Source organism: Aptenodytes forsteri, unplaced genomic scaffold (genome assembly GCF_000699145.1).
Source record: "Aptenodytes forsteri isolate BGI_AS27 unplaced genomic scaffold, ASM69914v1 Scaffold248, whole genome shotgun sequence".
Taxonomy (NCBI): domain Eukaryota; kingdom Metazoa; phylum Chordata; class Aves; order Sphenisciformes; family Spheniscidae; genus Aptenodytes; species Aptenodytes forsteri.
The window spans coordinates 1,323,850-1,341,823 of NW_008795935.1; positions in this window are offsets into that span (position 1 = coordinate 1,323,850).

Consider the following 17,974-nt stretch of genomic DNA (forward strand, 5'->3'; position numbering starts at 1 on the left):
TCCATTTTCACCATGCTCAAGGTACAAGTGAGAGAGCAAAAATATCTGACATATCTTGGGAAGTTGTGTGAATCATTAAAACCCATTCAGTGCCTAAACTGATTACAGAATAGAGATGGCCAAAATCAGTTTTCATCCCATGGATTATTCAGATATTTCAGTGTTTGTTTGCATCCAGAATTAAAATGAAAAATCTACACTTTCAAATGATTCATGAAAGGGTTCAGTTTCATAGAAATGCCTCAGAAGTGTCAAAATTAAGTTTGACATTGCCAAGTGAGTCAAAATATTTTGTCATTTGCAAACTTTTCCCATTTCACTTAACAGCATAAGAACTTTTGGGAGGGATGGGAGTATGTTCAGCACGCATCCATGTTCTCCAGCAGTGCTGGAGAACTCTGGGAACCACAGTCTGCATCCCCAGGTCCACACTCTCCTCGGTGGATGGGATCCCATATTGACAGCAGGTATAATGATGCCCTGTGCCCATCTGACTTAAAAGATGCCCCTGAAGTTCAATCAAGTAAACAAACCTCATGTATCACCTTCTGATTCAGCTAGGGAAAATTTCCATTTTATGAAAACTGTGTCTGTCATAATAAAACAATGAAATCCTAAGTTCCCAAAGAGTTTTAAAAACATTAGCTTAAGTTCCCTTCTTCTAGCGTTCTTATAAGAACAAGGCTCAGATTATAGGGTGCTTAAGTACCTTTTGCAATACGACTGTAGAACAAGTTGCCACCAGTCCAACCCAGACCCCGTGATTGATCTCTTGTAATGAAACCAAACTAAAATATTCCATTTCTTCTTTTTCTTCTGTGTAGCTGCTCTCACTTCAATCTGCTACCAGCTGCTTATTTTCTGTCAGATTGTCATATCCTTTTAGCAAGCATTTTACTCATCTTAAAAATGTTTCCACTTAATCATTTCATTTGACCAAGGTGACTTTTCACAATATTAGTTCATTCTAACTAAATTTGTGAAGTTTTAATCAACGCAAGTTCAGAGCCTGTTTTTGATCTGAATCTCTTCTGTTTTCTCTGATCTCTTGCTGAGAGAACAATTTAACTTCCTTTGGTTATCTTTCATATATAATGTCATTCTAACTATTTGTGAAGTTTTAATCAACGCAAGTTCAGAGCCTGTTTTTGATCTGAATCTCTTCTGTTTTCTCTGATCTCTTGCTGAGAGAACAATTTAACTTCCTTTGGTTATCTTTCATATATAATGTATAAAAGCTGTTGTATTAATGTTTGTCTGTGTTTTCCACACCACAGTCTTTCTAGTTTCCAAGAGAGTACTGCAGTATTAAATAAGAACCTTCTCATGCTTTTGTTTTTTGGTTGGGTTTGTTTGGTTTGGTTTGGGTTTTTTGAGCAACATCTATGCACTTGAGATATCCACATTTAGGATCGTAGGATAACTCAGGTTGGAAGGACTCTCAGGAGGACATCAAGCCCTACACCCTGCTCCAAGACCGCACAATATCTCCATGCCCTGGCTTAGCTGCCCTCATGAGGAAAAAGATTTTCCTTATAGCCACACCGAACCTCTCTCATTTCAATTTATTCCCAATGTCCCTTGTGCTCCTGAGCTATCATTGACATGTGTGAATTTTTGGAAAGTTTTCTTATTCTCTTTTCTTTAACCTTTGTGCCAGGCTGGCAGTCACTCTGTGTATATACTGCACAAACTCTGTGCAACACATGCGCAGGCTACCTGTGTCAGCTCAGAACTGGTGCTCAGGTGTCTCCAGTTGCCACTGTGAACATTAGCAAGAATAACTGCTCATTTTAGGTGCTGAAGATGTATTTAGCCCAGCATTCCAGCCCAGAAGGAAGTGACAAAATCCTGATGTATTCCCCTGCAGGAACTCTAAGGCCTGAAGCCTTGTGTTACTTCAAAAACTTTTGCTTTTTAGTTGTAGTTTATTTCTACAATCCATGTAAAATGCCAATTTTTAGTCTTTTTAAGACAATAACCTCACTGAGGTGAAAGTTTCACTGTTTCTGAAGAAACTGCAAGGAGTGTCCATTATGGTGTCCATTATGAAAAAAGGAAAAAATTTCTAGTTTTATCCCATAAACTGGAAGTAATATAGGTAGCACCTTTGGATCATCCTGTATATTTCTATACCTCTCCTTCCATACTAATTTCACCCCCCAGTTCTGCTCCAAACAAGGCTGGCACAATACCAGAAGGTTCAATCATCCCAAGCTGCTCCACGTATCCTTCCTCCACTAGCATCACTGCTTCCCGTCAAACCATGGTGGAGGAACCTGCTCTTCTGCCTGTCAGGAAATCTCCCACAACCACTGAAAACACACCTGGTTAACATTCAGAATATAAAGGTAAGAAATTATATGTAAGACCAGTGTTTTCTTTTCGTAGTGACACATCTCTCATTGTTCTCCCCCAAACTTACTCTAAACCCAGTACAGCCCCCTATGCTTTTAGCATGTCCAAATAAAGTACCAACACTTGTTCTAAGTCTTGGTTGTAAGTCAGGGTAGAGTACTCAGAGCACCTCCTCTCAACCTGTCAGCCTAAGAATCTGTGATACATGTGGAAAAAACCCTATTGAAATATATCTATGTTTACCAGTTAAAACTTCAGAAGAAATCCTTAATCTTGTTCCAAGAGGAAGCCTGCTGTAGTCGTGCTTCCACAGCGCAGTCACTGTGCTTCTCCAAAGTCGTGTTATGAATGACACGATCTATGGTTACTTTGAAACCCATTTGAAACTCTGACAGATAAAAATCAAATGCAAGGCATAATATCTCTTTAGTTTGTATGCATAACTTCTTTGATCCAGTCACATTTTAAACAACAATTAAACCAGACAGCCATCCAGTTACATGTCCCTTTTAGTTAAAACATGTGAACAGTTCTTAAATTCTCTTCATTAATCAGAAAAACAGCTTAAGCACATTGTACATGTGCAAAATGCTCACAGTATTTCATACCACAGCATATACATCTATTTTCTTCTGAGTTGTCAGCTTTAGATACTTGGGTTTGAAGTTACAGGCATTAAATATTCACTCAGCTCTCTGCTTTGCCTTTACCCTCACGTGAGTCATGCAGCCATTTCATTTGTGCTCCCCTTTCCGCTAGGAAGTAGATTTTCATTGTCTGAATTTGTTCCACATTTTCAAGCTGTTCGATGGAATAAGCGGTATTTTCTGCACCTGTTTCCTCAGCTATATTTTCCCCAGTGTACCATTATTAAAGCTTAGTGCAAAACGAATTTTCAGAATTTATCCTAAGTTTGAATAGTTTTGGTCATACACAGTTTCACTTTTCAGACAATTGTTTTTTATGTAGAATGTTACCATTCCTCTAACTAAAACAACACCACCACCTCCAGTTTTACAAGACCTAAATTCCGTGATGTTTTGTGCCAAAATATTTCTAGAAAGTAATTTTAAGGAGTAACTGTCCCAGACATCAGCATGAAAGCAGTTCCTGAAACCTTAAAAAGTGCTTTGACAGCTCCAGATGAAAGACCTAGGTAAGACCTAAGGAAATTCTCTGTATTTCTGGCAACGTATCTAATTTGCTGGAGGATTTGACTTCTGCATCCTCTAAGTTTCATCAGCAAGTGCAAGCATTTCCTTTTATTCTTCTCTGTAAACTTATAAAGGTGAAAAAGTCCGGGCACTCCCTTTCTTATGGCCAACTACTATACTCGCTCTTCTGAATTTTTAAAGGATATAATTCATTGTTTTGCAGCTCCTTCTCCTTTCTGATTTTTTATTTAAGGAATGTATTTGTAGCACATGAGACAGATAGGAATAATTACAGCTGAAAACAGGGTATGTTGACGGGAGAAACTTCTTTCTTACAGGCACATTCTTCTCATATCATGTTTTCCAAGGAACACAGTGACCCTTAAAATCTCATTCTGCTCGCTACTCACAGCCTTCCTTGCTTGGTTTCCATAGCCAACCCCGTTTACTCTTCAATCCAGGTTCCCTGTCACTATTTACCTCGTCTTTCTTTATCCCTCTTCCTTTCTCACTTTTTTAACCCATGTAGGCATATTTTCAAAATTTTCCTTCAACATTATTTCTAGAAAAAGAAAAAAAAAAGAGGGGGGAATTTTAATCCTTTTTGTTTAGTACAGGAACATTTTACAGAATATTTCCCTTTCTAACCAAAAGGAAAAAAGAAAACAAAAGAAAACTCTCTCAGATCCCCCCAGGGTTCCTCAGTCTGGTCAATTCCCCTACTGTGAACTTTTGTAGCTTACAAGACTGTGGTCCATCCTGGGAGACACAGCTTTATTAAAGACCATGTCAAAGAGCGGGAGCATGAAGCATTGAAACAACAGTTCCTTGGCCCTTGGCCACATCTTGGAGTATGTTTATCATCCCAGCCCTGCATAGGATCTCTGGGTACTACTGAAGCCAAAACAATTTTAAATGAGAATGAACATGTTCAGGTTGTAGCAGCCGTATACTGTCCTGAGAATTTGATGGGGTTGAAATGGTGAATTATGATTCCTTTGGGATGACCAGTATGTTAAGAAGTGGGTTTCCCACAGTGCTGGGCACATGTTGTAGTGGAGAAAAAGATTATTATTCTGATATTATTATTATTATGACCATAATCTGAAGGAAAGCTTTTCTTTTTGTTGGCCAAGCTAGTCACAGGTGGCTTGATGGCCTGTTTGATGTGTTGACAGTTATTCATTTCATTAGAAATAAACCTGCTACCGTGTTTCAGGTAGGTATGTAGTTATTAAGTTTGTAAGGTGAGATGCTGCCTGAAATGTATTTTCGTATATCCCTGCTCAGTCAGATTTACTGAAAACAAACATCATCACAATTACAAGATCAGCACACTTTTAAATATATCTGTACACATCCGAAGAAGTAACAATCCAATGCATCTGTACCTGGGAGCATCCGGGTCCACAGAAGTACCAGTTTCCATCTCAGTGGGTGGCTCCTTCCAGCAGCCCTGGGAAGCATTGCTTTTGGGGGATTTAAACAGCACAGCTTACCTTACAGTTTGTGGGCTGCCACTTTAGTTTCCTGTGTTTAGACAGATAGACCATAGAAATGAGAGCACTGAAGGGGCACATCTGTTGGTATTTTATGGAAAAATTTATTTAGAAGTTTTCAAGTAGCCCACTTGTCCCATCTTCTGTGGTGTGATCCAAAAGTGAAGGCTGCCTTTGCATGCGCTGCCTATAAAGAGGGTATGTCCTGATTTGCGTGCATTGACTAAAATGTGTGCATGTCTGAACTTTGAGGCAAGGGGTACATCTGTTAAATATGAAAAAGAAGGTTACGTACCAGCCCTGCACATTACCGCAACCTGTTTTCTGTGTCACAGTTACATAGTCTTCTGCCACAACTGAGGCTGTTTTCCATTCTAAAAATAAATAAACAAAACTCATTTCTTCTATATAATGCAGGTAGGAGCTATTAGCCTTTCCAACATCTACTGTATATAGCTTGCAGAGGGCCTGACCAGCGTAGCAGCTTCAGCATGGCCAAGGCTGCACAAATGCACGTGGAGATATAGTGCTTCCATGCAGAGAAATTACAGTGCAGTTTGTGTTTTCTTCAGGCAAAAGAAAAGCCCTATACTGCTAGCCTGCCCTGCTTCACATTTTCTCACAGAAGTTGGGTGTTGCTCTGCCCACAGTAGTTGCACTGCTGAGACCTAGGGAGTCCTTCCACCAGAAGGGAGACAGGACTGCTGTTCCTCGGCTCCAAGGAGAGCAGTTTACAAAAGATGCTCCACAAAAGCTCCTGCACCAGGTTACCTTCTCCCTGCTTCAGGAGATCCCACCCTTGAAGATGCCTCTCTGTGCTAATGTAAGGAGTGTTAGTCACCTCTTCTTATCATCCCTTTTGTAGCCTGACAGGCAAGGGCTCCCAGAAGTCCACAGCAGTTGATTCTCCTCCTTTATACATGTGGGATCTCAGGAAGGCTAATGAGCCCCAGTTGCTTCCAGGTGCTGCCCATTAACACAGCTAATGGCTAACGATGCCCTGTTGCAGCTTAGCTCCTCTCATCCCTGGGTCCCGCTCCCCCAGGGAGTGGGGTGCCCCACAGGGATCTTATGACAACATCACGCAATTCCCATATGGGGTTTGAAGCACAGTGAATTCAGGCTCCAGCGTGGCTGAGGGGAACCCATACTGCTCCAAATTTATTATGATGTACACCAAAACACAAGTCTGCCTGGGGGGATCCTGTATACAGAGTCTAAGCTTGAATTAAACTCATGCCTATATGACTAGGATGGAGAGACTGAAAATAGAGTTGTTACTAAAGGAAATGTGTTCAAACCCCAGCAATGTATAACCCTTGCCTGCAATGTACTCCTGTCATTGCCTCAGTCTTAGTAGCAATGAATCTGTTTCGTACACACCTTAAACTGCTGTAAGCTTTTGTAACACCTTATAAAGACATGATCCCAAATCTCAGAGGACTGCATAAAAATCTCCTTGTTTCATACTTTAATTTCAGGCATATATTTGATAAACCGTTGATTAATTAGTTTCCTGATCATCTCCAGAACTGTATTTGTTTACATCATCACAGTTCAGTATAAAACAAGTTATTATTCTGATTCTCCAAATCTGTTGCAACAGAGTCACTGCTTCAGGTTTTGGTTTGTTTTTTTTTCTTCTTCCCCCCCCCCCCCCCCCCACCCTCCCCCCCCCCTCACAGCTCATTCTAGTACCACAAACAAGATGTGGCCAGAAGGATGAGAACTGCGGACAGAAGACTGCAAGCCCTGGGGTCTGTAGGGGCTCTCCCCAGAGTACTGGCAGATCAGATGAATTCCACCACCGTAGGTTTTAGATGGGCCCCAAATTAGAGTTGTTCTTCACAGAGAAGTGAAAAAACTGTGAGTAACAGTGAACTCCAAAGCCCTGTCAACGATCATCCGTTTCCCTAAGATATAAGCCAAGGACAAACCAACCTTCCCCTTGGAGCACAATCTTATGCCCTGTATCAGCAGCCAGCCTGGGAGAACATTATTCACTCCCTTCCACCCCCTCCAAACACTCTTGATAGCAGACCTGGGGCAAGATGTCCTGTCTTTTGTTTTTCGATGAAAGCAGACACAGGGGGCTCCCGTATGGCTAAGATCCTCATAAATTCAGACACCTCTTGGTCCAGAGAATTAAATATGAATTTCTTTCCTGTGGGTGAACCCTGGAAAAAATAACAATAGCCGAGACAAACAAAACAGATTGCAGCACCTTTAATTATGTTTTGCTTGCCCTTCATAATCACCAGGCAAAGCAGAGCTCTTCATATGCATGATTAATGTGATAATTTACCAACTGATTTATAGCTAAGGCACAGCAAATAAAGTGGAGGTTTTGTTTGTTGGTAAGTAGACATGCATCTGCCTACCAACAAACAGCACACCCTGATCTACAGGGAGATGGCCTGATATGGACATTGCTCCTACCTGATCTTTTAAAATATTTATACATGTACGGTAGTCCCTTATGAACCTCTGCAATAGTTAATTGGAGGCACTTAGTCCTTCTGCTGGCCTCTCACTGTGATAAATATTTAATCACAGGGGGAAGTGTGCCTTTGCAAGAGGAAACATCAGTCACTGACTCTTGAAAACAGCACAAAGGGCACTATTACCTAGAAGAAGCATTTTACTCTGTAGTCCAGAAGTCAAGAAAGGTCCATCTAATTATTTCTGCAGTGAAACAGCAGTCTCTCTCTGTGAATTTGACATTTATCCCCTCTTCTCTGCATAAAAATAAATTGAATACGGAACTATAGCCTTTCTGGCTAGTTTATTACTAGATTTTGTAGCAGGATGCATGGTGCTTGACTAAGTGGCCAGCAACATTTAGTTTGGTTTCTAAGACTGAGGTGCAGGCAGGCACTTCACACTCAGCAAGAATCAATGACAGTGCAGATTCTCGGACTACCCAAAAAAAACTCATGCCAGGCCATGCGTATACTGCCATCTAAAGTTGCCTATGACAGGACAGAGTTTTTAATAATCACTCAGCAAGTAAGAGAGTGTGTTTGAAATAATTCAGAGTAAGGCTTGACTGACTCAAATAAGCAATGAAGAATTAATGGCAAAAAGATGTCTACTTTTATGAGTCTGGCAAATTTGCAGTAATCCTTGCAAGGTTGTTAGCAGAATGGGGGATAGATAAGTGCAACTTGGGATACGAGGGATAGATAAGCGCAACTTGGGATACACACTAAACAAAGTGCTGATCTGAGCAGGCATAAGGAGGCATAACTCACAGAACAAATGCATATTGAGAAATGTATCAGGAAAGTAAAGTATCAAGATGAGGAAAAGGCAGCAGAATGTGATAATTTACGACTTTGAACAAGTTTAGTGGGGTATAATCTACTCATTCTGCTTTGAGTCTGTTCTGCTAGAAATCTGGTTTGCTATCCTAATTTAACTGTTGAATGATTGACAGGCAAACATTGTATATAATATGAAAATAAAATTAAAAATACTTTTCTTTGAGCCTTACTACTTTGGTTTTTCATAACTGGAATGCATACCTAGAATATAAAGTTAGGTAAGACAATGAAAGGATACTAGTATTAAATCTCTGCTTCTTTTGATACTGAATTATATTGCAATTCATTCAGTTAGAAACTACTTTAAAATATATTTCTCTAGTTTAAATTTTCAGACTGTGGCTTCCATTAGAGTTGATGACATAAGTTTTTCTTAATTATACTGGAATAAATCAAAAGTAATAATGCAGCAATCTGTGGAATTGCTCTGGGTATACAACAACTTAATTGGAAACAGAATTTGAATCACTAATTTAATATTCTTTTTCTTTAATGCTTTGTATGTGTGGATGTGTTGCACTACATTAATTTTATATGAGGAATATTCTAGGAATGCAAACTCACCTATAACTATTGCTTTTCTTTTTTTGCCTGACAGACATCTGTATTTGTTGCAATACAGATCATTTAGGTAAGAAATAATTTCTGGGAAAGTTAAACTAGGAATAAAGTAATTTTAGGATGATATTACAATGAAAGTGATGTAAATGCTTCTGATCTGCCTAAGGGCCCTTTTTATTTTTAATTTCAGCTCATGAAATAAATCTAGATACTGAAGTCAAGACTGAGGAGTAGACAGCATATAAGGATAGAGGACTCTAAAAAAGCATTGATGGAGACAGCAGCAGACATCAAAATGTCAATGTGGTGGGTTTTTTCACTATAACGGGGTTCCTAGAAAATGCCCAGTAGCTGAAGTTCAGGTAAATCCATGCCCACAAGTCATTCTTCATCAAGTAGTAAAACTGCCAATGCCAAACACAAGTTTTTTCCTCCAGTTTAAATCTGTGTTTTGCAGTAGACTTTTAATGAAAACCTAATCAAAAAAAGCAGTTCCATAGAGAGGAAATTGATGAAGATGGGATAGGCCACACACAGGCACATACAATTTCCATTTTCAGATAGTGGTAAGATGCAGTTTGTGGTCTTCAGTGACAGAAGACAGAAGTTTTGCTTAATTTGTTATATGCTTAAAGCATTGAACCAAATGGATTGGGAAGATTGTTATCAGACATCTGGCAAGGAGTCTACATTGTAATCTGGTCATGTATATTATTTTGGTGTTTCAGGTTTGCCACTTCCACTACTGACTAGCAAAATGTATTAAATCCGACAGATGCAGATCAACAGCTGGGTGGTCACATATACAGCTTCCTTCCTTAGTTCAAATACAGAATTCTATTTCTGCTCTCTGTGGCTATCATCCAGGAAATGAGAAACTGCAAATAAAAATTTTGCCATGAGAAAGTTTTTTACAAAATTATATATTTCCCTGGGAAAAATCATGTCAATGAAAAATTTCCAGCTCCAGACAGCTCAAGACATTCATTTGAATGTATCTTTCACAATTGCCTGAGAAGCCTCCTTCACTGGTATTTTTCTATGGGTTCTCTCCAGCTGCCAGTACTGAGCTTGGCAAGGTGAGATTCTCATAAGTTGTTGCAAGGCTCAGCCAGGTTGATTAGGTTGAATATGAATTCTAAGGCCTGGGACATATTAACAATATTTATTCTTATGACATTCTGTAAGCCAAGGCGACACCAAAAACTGAGGCACCTTTGGATGCTTTTTTTACCAATCTAACAAACACATATAGATAAAACAAACATTTTAAAGTGACTCCCAGGCCCATAGACAAAAATTTGCAACCTGCACACCTGAAGAAACTGTTTGCCAGAACAAGTCCCATTACCCAAACCTACACTCTAGGTTTAATAACTCATTAGAGCGGACAATTAATGAATCCTGAGATTCTCCAAGGCTGACATGGGCCCAGAGCCCACACGGGAGCATGGGACAGGCACACACTCCTGACACATGACCTCAGACTACTCCAGAAAGAAACTTTGATAGGACACAATTACCGCTTCTCTTGCAAAATGTTGTGTAGGTATGACAAAGGGACAGCCCCAAGAGCCTAGATATGGACAGCAGACACCTCACAGACTGTATGTACTTCCAGATACCTCTCCAGCCTGCCATGGGAGGGGAGGTTGGTTGTGTTACAGGGGCTTCACTTTGCATGGATTCTCTATGCACAGCAGTAGAGCAGTTCCTCGTAGTCTAACATTTCACCCTGGTATGCCTAAGATGAAAAAGACATAGCCACAGTAGAACCATCTCACTTGGATATGACCAATGCAAACCAAAATGTTAGAAGAGGTTTCTGTTTGTGTGTCTGCACATACAGACACCAAAGTGTTGACCAACTTGTAGGATGAAGATAACACTTGGGAATTTGCCTCATAATGATCTTTCAGTGACAGATCTGGCCAAGGAATCTCAAGCTGATGCAAGAGGATGCACTTATCAGTGCCTTTGCCCACTGTCTCAGCAAGAAACCAAATAGAAACATACTACCAGGGGAGGGTCAAGAACACGAAGCAAACTCTGAGCTCACTCTATCCCTGGGTGGTGGTTGGAGCCACTAATGACACATCCCATCAAAACCCGCACACAGATTGCTTCCCAGATGTTTCAACCTTATCTGCAGCATCCAGCAGTTCTCATACAGGTCACTCCCAAAGGCTTACACACAATCATCTCAAGTCTGAAAACCCCCTCGGATCTATCAACCTCAACAATAAAAAGCACATTAAAAAGTGAGATTAAAAGCCATAATAAATCTATAATTGTGAGATAAAAAGCCAAGAAGTTGTTAAAATGGAAAATACTTTTTTTCTTTTTTTTTTTTTAACATGACAGCATAATAGCAATGGACCAGCATTTTTACTTTGAAGGGCTGTTCCAGCTCAGAAGAAGAAAGTAAATCTTTGTGAACATTTCAATATTAATGAAACAGTTCAGCAGCACGCTAAAAGAAAGTATTTTTTCTCTCATAATTGCTATGTGCACTTTACCCAAACTGTAGCGTCTCACATTTGGAAAGTGTTGGCCAAGACAAAAAAAAAAAAAAAAACAAAAAATTGGTAGGTTTCTGGCACCTGTGACTACATATGCTTATTCAGGGTAGAAGAAAAGAGAGTTTTTCAGACGTTCGGTAGGTTTCGCACCTGTGACTACATATGCTTATTCAGGGTAGAAGAAAAGAGAGTTTTTCAGACGTTCCAGAAATACATATGGGAAAAGAAATCCTGAAAAGGAGGCAGCCTTCTGGCAGGTATGTGGAAGTTTTGAAGTCCTTGGTTGAGATGTGAGGAAAGAGCTTCTTTTTTGATGATTTCTCAGAGGAACAAAGCACTGACTCATTCATTTTAGCTCAATCATTAAGAAATGACTAGATAATAATAAGTTTCCATCTCTTTGACAATGAATCCCTTTTCAGACAGGTTATTAACTGAAAATGTGCTAAGTACTACTTTCTGTTATCAATACATTGTTTTAATGTTGTATTGTATTAGAATTAATCCAAAATAGTAATATATAAGTTACTTCAATACAGTAATATATATAAAATAGAAAACAATTCAAATGAATCCTTTTTTAACATGTTCTTAGTAGGAAGCCTTACTGTCAAAGGTGGATCAGACAGAACTATAACTGTTCAAATTACAGTGAAAGGGAACGTAGAGAAATTCCCAAGAAGTGAAATGAAGGTGGCTTCTGGTAAGAGATGAATCTTTCGAAGAACTTCAGTTTTGTAAGTAGTTATCAAATACTGTTTTACAGCAATGAAATGGACTGATTCTTACTAGCTGGTGTGTAGTCCCCACAGCATATCCTTGCAGCCTAAAAAGAATGTATTTGTAGCTGAGATCTTCAGCTACAAAAAGAAGTAGGAGGGTAGAAAAAAAAAAGTATGACAGCTGTTAAGAAGTAGTCTGCACAACCATGAATCTAGGAGGAGTCAGAGCAGAAGAAAACAAAAGGGAGAAGAAATGAGAGAGAACTGTGAAAATAAGAGAAAAGCAGAAAGAAATGCCATCCAAAGACTATTCGTGAGGGAGATTGCAAAAAATTCTTTCACAATGAAGATAATAGATCTTAATTGCAGCCAAATAATTCACTAAAATGAATGAGAGGTTGATATCTACCCATGAGATGTTGCTGTGGCAGCCTGACCGAAGCTTCAGCAGAAGGGTGGCTGCCCACGGCAGATGGGCAATGCACACAGTCACTGGAAAGTCACAACCGAGCACCGCGTCCCAATGGGCATTGTGCTAAATTCATGCAGCGCAGCAGTGGTAGCTGCCCTTAGCAGTTCTCCTCCATTGAAGAGAGGGGTCATTAAATCTTAGAGGAATTATTATCATTGCTTTAATTATTATTGGAAGCTAGGAACAGAATCAGCAAGTTCAATTCCTTTCCCAGATCTCTGAATCAAAACTGTTGCCTACTTGCCCACCTGTCAACAAGCAGATATATTTAAATAAAAACAGGCATTGGTGTGGCTCTGTTGAGCCCTTTCTGAAGGCAATCAGTTTATTGGACTGATAAGATCTTAGGGAGTACAGACAGGGAAAGAAATCCAGTTTGTATCTAAGCCAAAGGGTTTTGGTTGGTCATTTTTTTTCTTGACTATATTTGATTCAATATCCTCTTTGACAGAATGCTGCCAAGCTTTGCAGACCCAAAATAGGGCTTGCTTTTTTTGGTTAAAATTCCAGTAATACCTTGTACCCAGTATTGTTAATTTTAGAGATAAATTGTTAAATACTCTCAGTTCCTTATTATCACTTGTTTCTGCTGCTAATAGAAAGCCCACAGCCAAGTAAATCAAAGTATCCAGATGGAGGAGAAAAACAATTTACTCAAGAAATGGATTTCAGTTTCAGTTTTCCCAAGAAGCTTTTATAAACATTAAGGAACAGAATGTTTATGAAAAATGTCTCGTCAGTGTCCTTTTAAACGTGCCACGCATATGGAGCATATACAAAGATATTAGAAAGGAAATTAAGTTCCTGTAGATCCTCCATGTCATCTGGGCATTTGGAAGCCACCCGTGCCCCAGCTTCAGAGCACTCAGCAATACCTATAAGCCCAGAAAGGATCCATTAAAAGAAAGGTTTCTATCTGCTATGTATGGGAGAGAAGCACATTGAGTTGAATATGTTTGGTTTGGGAAATCTGTTTTTGCCTGTTAAGTGGAGCTCTCCTTACACGTTAATAGAAAGATGAACCTAATGTTCATCGCCTCATGTGGTTTTGCGTGTCCCAGGAATACTACTACTACAGTCTACAACTATGAGGCTCCATCTGGCTGCTCAATTAGAGCCCAACGTGACAACTGATTGTTATGCAAAAACAATTGATTAGATTTTTATGTCCCTCAACAAGCTGACTCAATTACAATGAGTATAATTTTTCTTTTCTTTTTTTTTTTCTTTTTGCTTTATAACTTATAGTTTATTTTATTGTTTTCCAGTTCTGGCACTGAAGACTGTGGACTATCAAATGCCCTTGCCAAGAGGAGCTATACCATTCTGGGAGCTTGATATGCTGTGAAGGGCTTCTGGGCAGCTTGGCAGCAACTTTGCCAAAGCACAGTCGATTATGTTGCATTCAGACAGAATTTTTGAGTAGTCTTGTTAACCCCCTCTCCAAAACAATTGGGAGATGAATATTAAAAATGAATTTGAGTTACTAACTGTTCATCTGTTCACAACTTGTAAGTTAGTCTGCTTTTCCACTTTTAAAGCTCTCCTTTTGAGATTAGATGAGCCTAACCCTCGACAGTACCGGTCTTCCCCATTTGCACAGACTAGGAACAAGGTCTGGGGGAAAGAGTCTGGCAGGAGCTGTGAACTTTGCGGACCTGTCACACTCAGTATCCAGGCTGTCCCCCACATTTTCTGGAAGAATTGCTTTCCAGTGAAGTTCTTCACATTTCTATTGATGCCCTGAGAGAAGAATTAGGGCCTCAGAGCTGGATTTTTCCCAGCATTATACCAGTTCCCAGTGAGCTGAAGGGCAAATAAAGCTCCTTCTCTCCTGTGTATCCTGTATTTGGGGGTGATATCCTTGTGTTTACAGAAATTGGAGACTGCTATACTTATTTTCCCAATGTCCAGGGGGTGTGTATAGAAAAAAAACATCATCAAGAGTGCACTTTACCTGCTCAGGCCATTAAAACTCATCCTAAGTATGGGACAAAGAATCACAAAGAAGGAATAAAAGACTATATTTGCTTATGACCTGCTAGAGACATCGCATTTTTCTTAAAATTGGAAACTTGGTTCAGATCCAAAATTCACCTTATCCTGCATAATTCAAAAAGGTTTGAACTCAAATTCATTAACAATAAAAAGCAACAAAGTATAGTGGGGTTCTGTCCTCCTTCATGTCCTATCCCCATCCTTCCAAATGTAAGTCTTCCCTATTTTAAAAGAGTTTATGAGTATGATTTCATTATGCAGAAATATGGTAACAACATTTCTACCCACATTAGAAAGCAAATACCTCCTTTTCTTGTAGACAAACGATGCTATTTGAGGAATTGTTAGGAAAAAGCATTTTGGTCACAGTCTTATGTGTATGATGTACACACATCCCAACAGCAAAAGGAATACCTTTCAGCATACTGAATCAGTAACGTAACTCTCTGCTGCTTCCCCACTTACTGCTCTGTACAAGTCAAGGGCTCTATACATCAGCTGTTGCCACGGGGGAAAGGCGGGAAGACAGCTGGTTCTCCCCACTCTGCAATTCAGTCCTATTGCTCTTTAGTCTGGTTTTGAATGCCTCTTCTCAGGATTTCCTAATCATGGTTTCATTAATTGCTCTTTGCAATAAAGAAAAAGCGGAGCCAGGATGTTCCACTTTGTTTCAAGGCTACCTTTGACCATCACCATTACTGGCTCTGGAATGAGCCTCGCTGCCACCACGAACAGCACTCACAAAGCCCAAAGGATGCCCGCCTCTTTGGCCTTCTCACTGAGCTCTCTTGAAATACAGCCAGACTTGCCAAGTCCTGCAGCTCTGTGATTAAACACGATACAATTTTAGGTCAGCATAGGGTTTTCTTTGTTAACTGGTGCTGAAGGTCACTGGCTTATTCAAACCCTTGATTCATGGATTCATAAGAAAGAGTAATTAATGCACCTGTCTGGATAAAGAACAGTTCACCAAAGCATCTGGGAGGGGGGAAGAAATTGAAATATTTTTATATTCAACAATAAAGTATTTTTCTCAATTAGCATTTTAATATGAAAATGAAGCAGTTTCTCCAAAAGAAATAAATTCAAATAGCTTTTTCTGGGGGGTTGTTGGTTTTTTTTTTTCCTTCAAGGAAAGGGAAAGGCAGAGTACCTGGAGGTAGAGTTAATTTTGCAGGAGACTAAACCCCACTCAACACTTAGCCCTTCACCTGTGAACGAGCGTTACATAACTGGGACATTGCAGAGGGAATCGTGTCATCTGGAAGGTTTATATGGATGAACTGACCATAACCTCAGTTAAAAGCCAGAAAATTCTTAAAAAGCCAGCTCTCTAAAGAGCTTAACCCTCAGTTGTGCTATGAAAGCACAGCATTCTTACAACAGAGTGGAATACCTACTGTTTCATGCCTGCCTTAGGCAGTAGCACAAGGATGCTAAGTACCAGCACGTTTTGATTATTATAAAGCATGCTTTCTTCTTGCTGTTGTAGGTGAGGCTGATATATTAAGCCCCAAAATCTATCCTACCCAGCCAGCGTTATTAGACTTGTTCCACTGGTAGAGAGTCCCAAAGGTTTTGGTGTAACACGGAGTTATTCAAGCTGCACCCTTTTTTTTTGCAAGTCACACTTTCATCCTGAGTCACACCAGCAGGCCTTATTGGCAACATCAGTCTCACTGGCTTTTGTTCCCATAGCCCCACAACACCTCCCAGCTAAGGGGCTATGAGCTGGCTTCCCTTCTTCTGAGGTCCCCAGAGCTTTACAGCAGATCTATGCAAACCTACTCAGAGCAAAAAAAGCAGCAGCTGAGAATTTAATTTGAGCATTTAAAACACGTAGCATAAAGAAGAACTCAGACTTGGGAACAAAATAGGTTTCTCCTGAAGAAACTGAAAAAGCTGAAAAAAAATATTCCCACATTACTAAAATCAAGCTGAAGGTCATGTGGCTGGTGTCTGCAGTCTCAGGATTTAGTAATGAATGAACGTATGCATTTTTTCTCAGTAGCAATGGGTGAAAAGAAGTGAATCCGCTCTTCCTCTTGCACAAGTCTGTGCGCACTTTGGAGCACAGACAAGGAGGAGGAGTCCTTGCTCCAGAAAGTCATTGGCTTCCACCAATCCAGGGGGGATTTCACTCACAGTGACTGATGCTAGAGGTGTGTAACTACTCTATGTCAACGAATAAATAGCCCAGCAATTAAATGGACTCAGGCCTTACATGCTTAGGAAAACTGGCACAGGGTTATTGCTATTTGGAAGTGCAAATCTGCGCTACAATATATACCACGTTAAAGTTCTCAGCAACAATGTCCTTCAGCTTTAATTATACTGTCAAAGCACCAGTTTCACCAAAGGCTATAGGGGTAACAGGACCAGCATCGCAACCTTTCACAAATAGTAACACCTTTCAAAACAGAATGTTTTGCTGCAGTACACAGTTGAAATTTAATTTCTCCACCATATGAAAAATTGAAATACTTAAGTAATAACATTCAGCAACATCATCTGCCATCTGATAGTGCACAGAAACTGGGCAATTATGTTTCGCCTCGGGTGGCTAATGGGCCCATTTCAAATTTCAGGCATTATCAGATAATAACACTGCCTGCATCTGAGTATGTTATTATAATTATTAACTGTAAAGAAATGGGAGGGGGGAGGGACAGAGAAGGATTGTTTTTAATTATTTAATTTTGAAGTGCAATAAGATAAGTTCATTGTTCCCCATGAGCTAACATTCAGAGACCGAGTGCTGGCATCACTGCAAATTTAACTCAGTTCAAACTGACTTGTTTTCAGATTCATAAAGCCTTATCATTGTTATTTGGAATAAATAGGTCTCAGAGCAGTGAGACTTGCCTAGGAACATTACATGGGAATAAAAATGGTAATAGCAACAGAAACTCTGAGGAATCTTCCACTAGAAGCCAGTTTATTTCTGATATACTTTAAAACTGTGGTCAGTTTAATTATTTAGCTTTCAAATTCTTCTTAGGATGTGCATATTCTGATTTGGAATGAAACAGAACCTAAATGAAAAATTCTTCATACATTTATAAATGACAAAATTTAGGGCCACAAATGTGTACTAGCTTAAAAACTGGAGAAATATCTTTTGGGAATAGGGACCCTTAGTCAAAGTTGCGCTGGAGGTCAGCAGTTTGCTTTTTTGGCCTGGGTGAAAATATATAAAGGCAATATATAGCTATTTTGACCAATTTCACATCCTCCATTTCTGTACCCACAGCAAAAATGACATAAAACATTGAAATGCGGCATTAAGCTTTCTAGATTTATAAACGCTTCAGTGCGTATTCCTTCCTATAGAAAGGAATAGAAATTCAATAGATACAGAA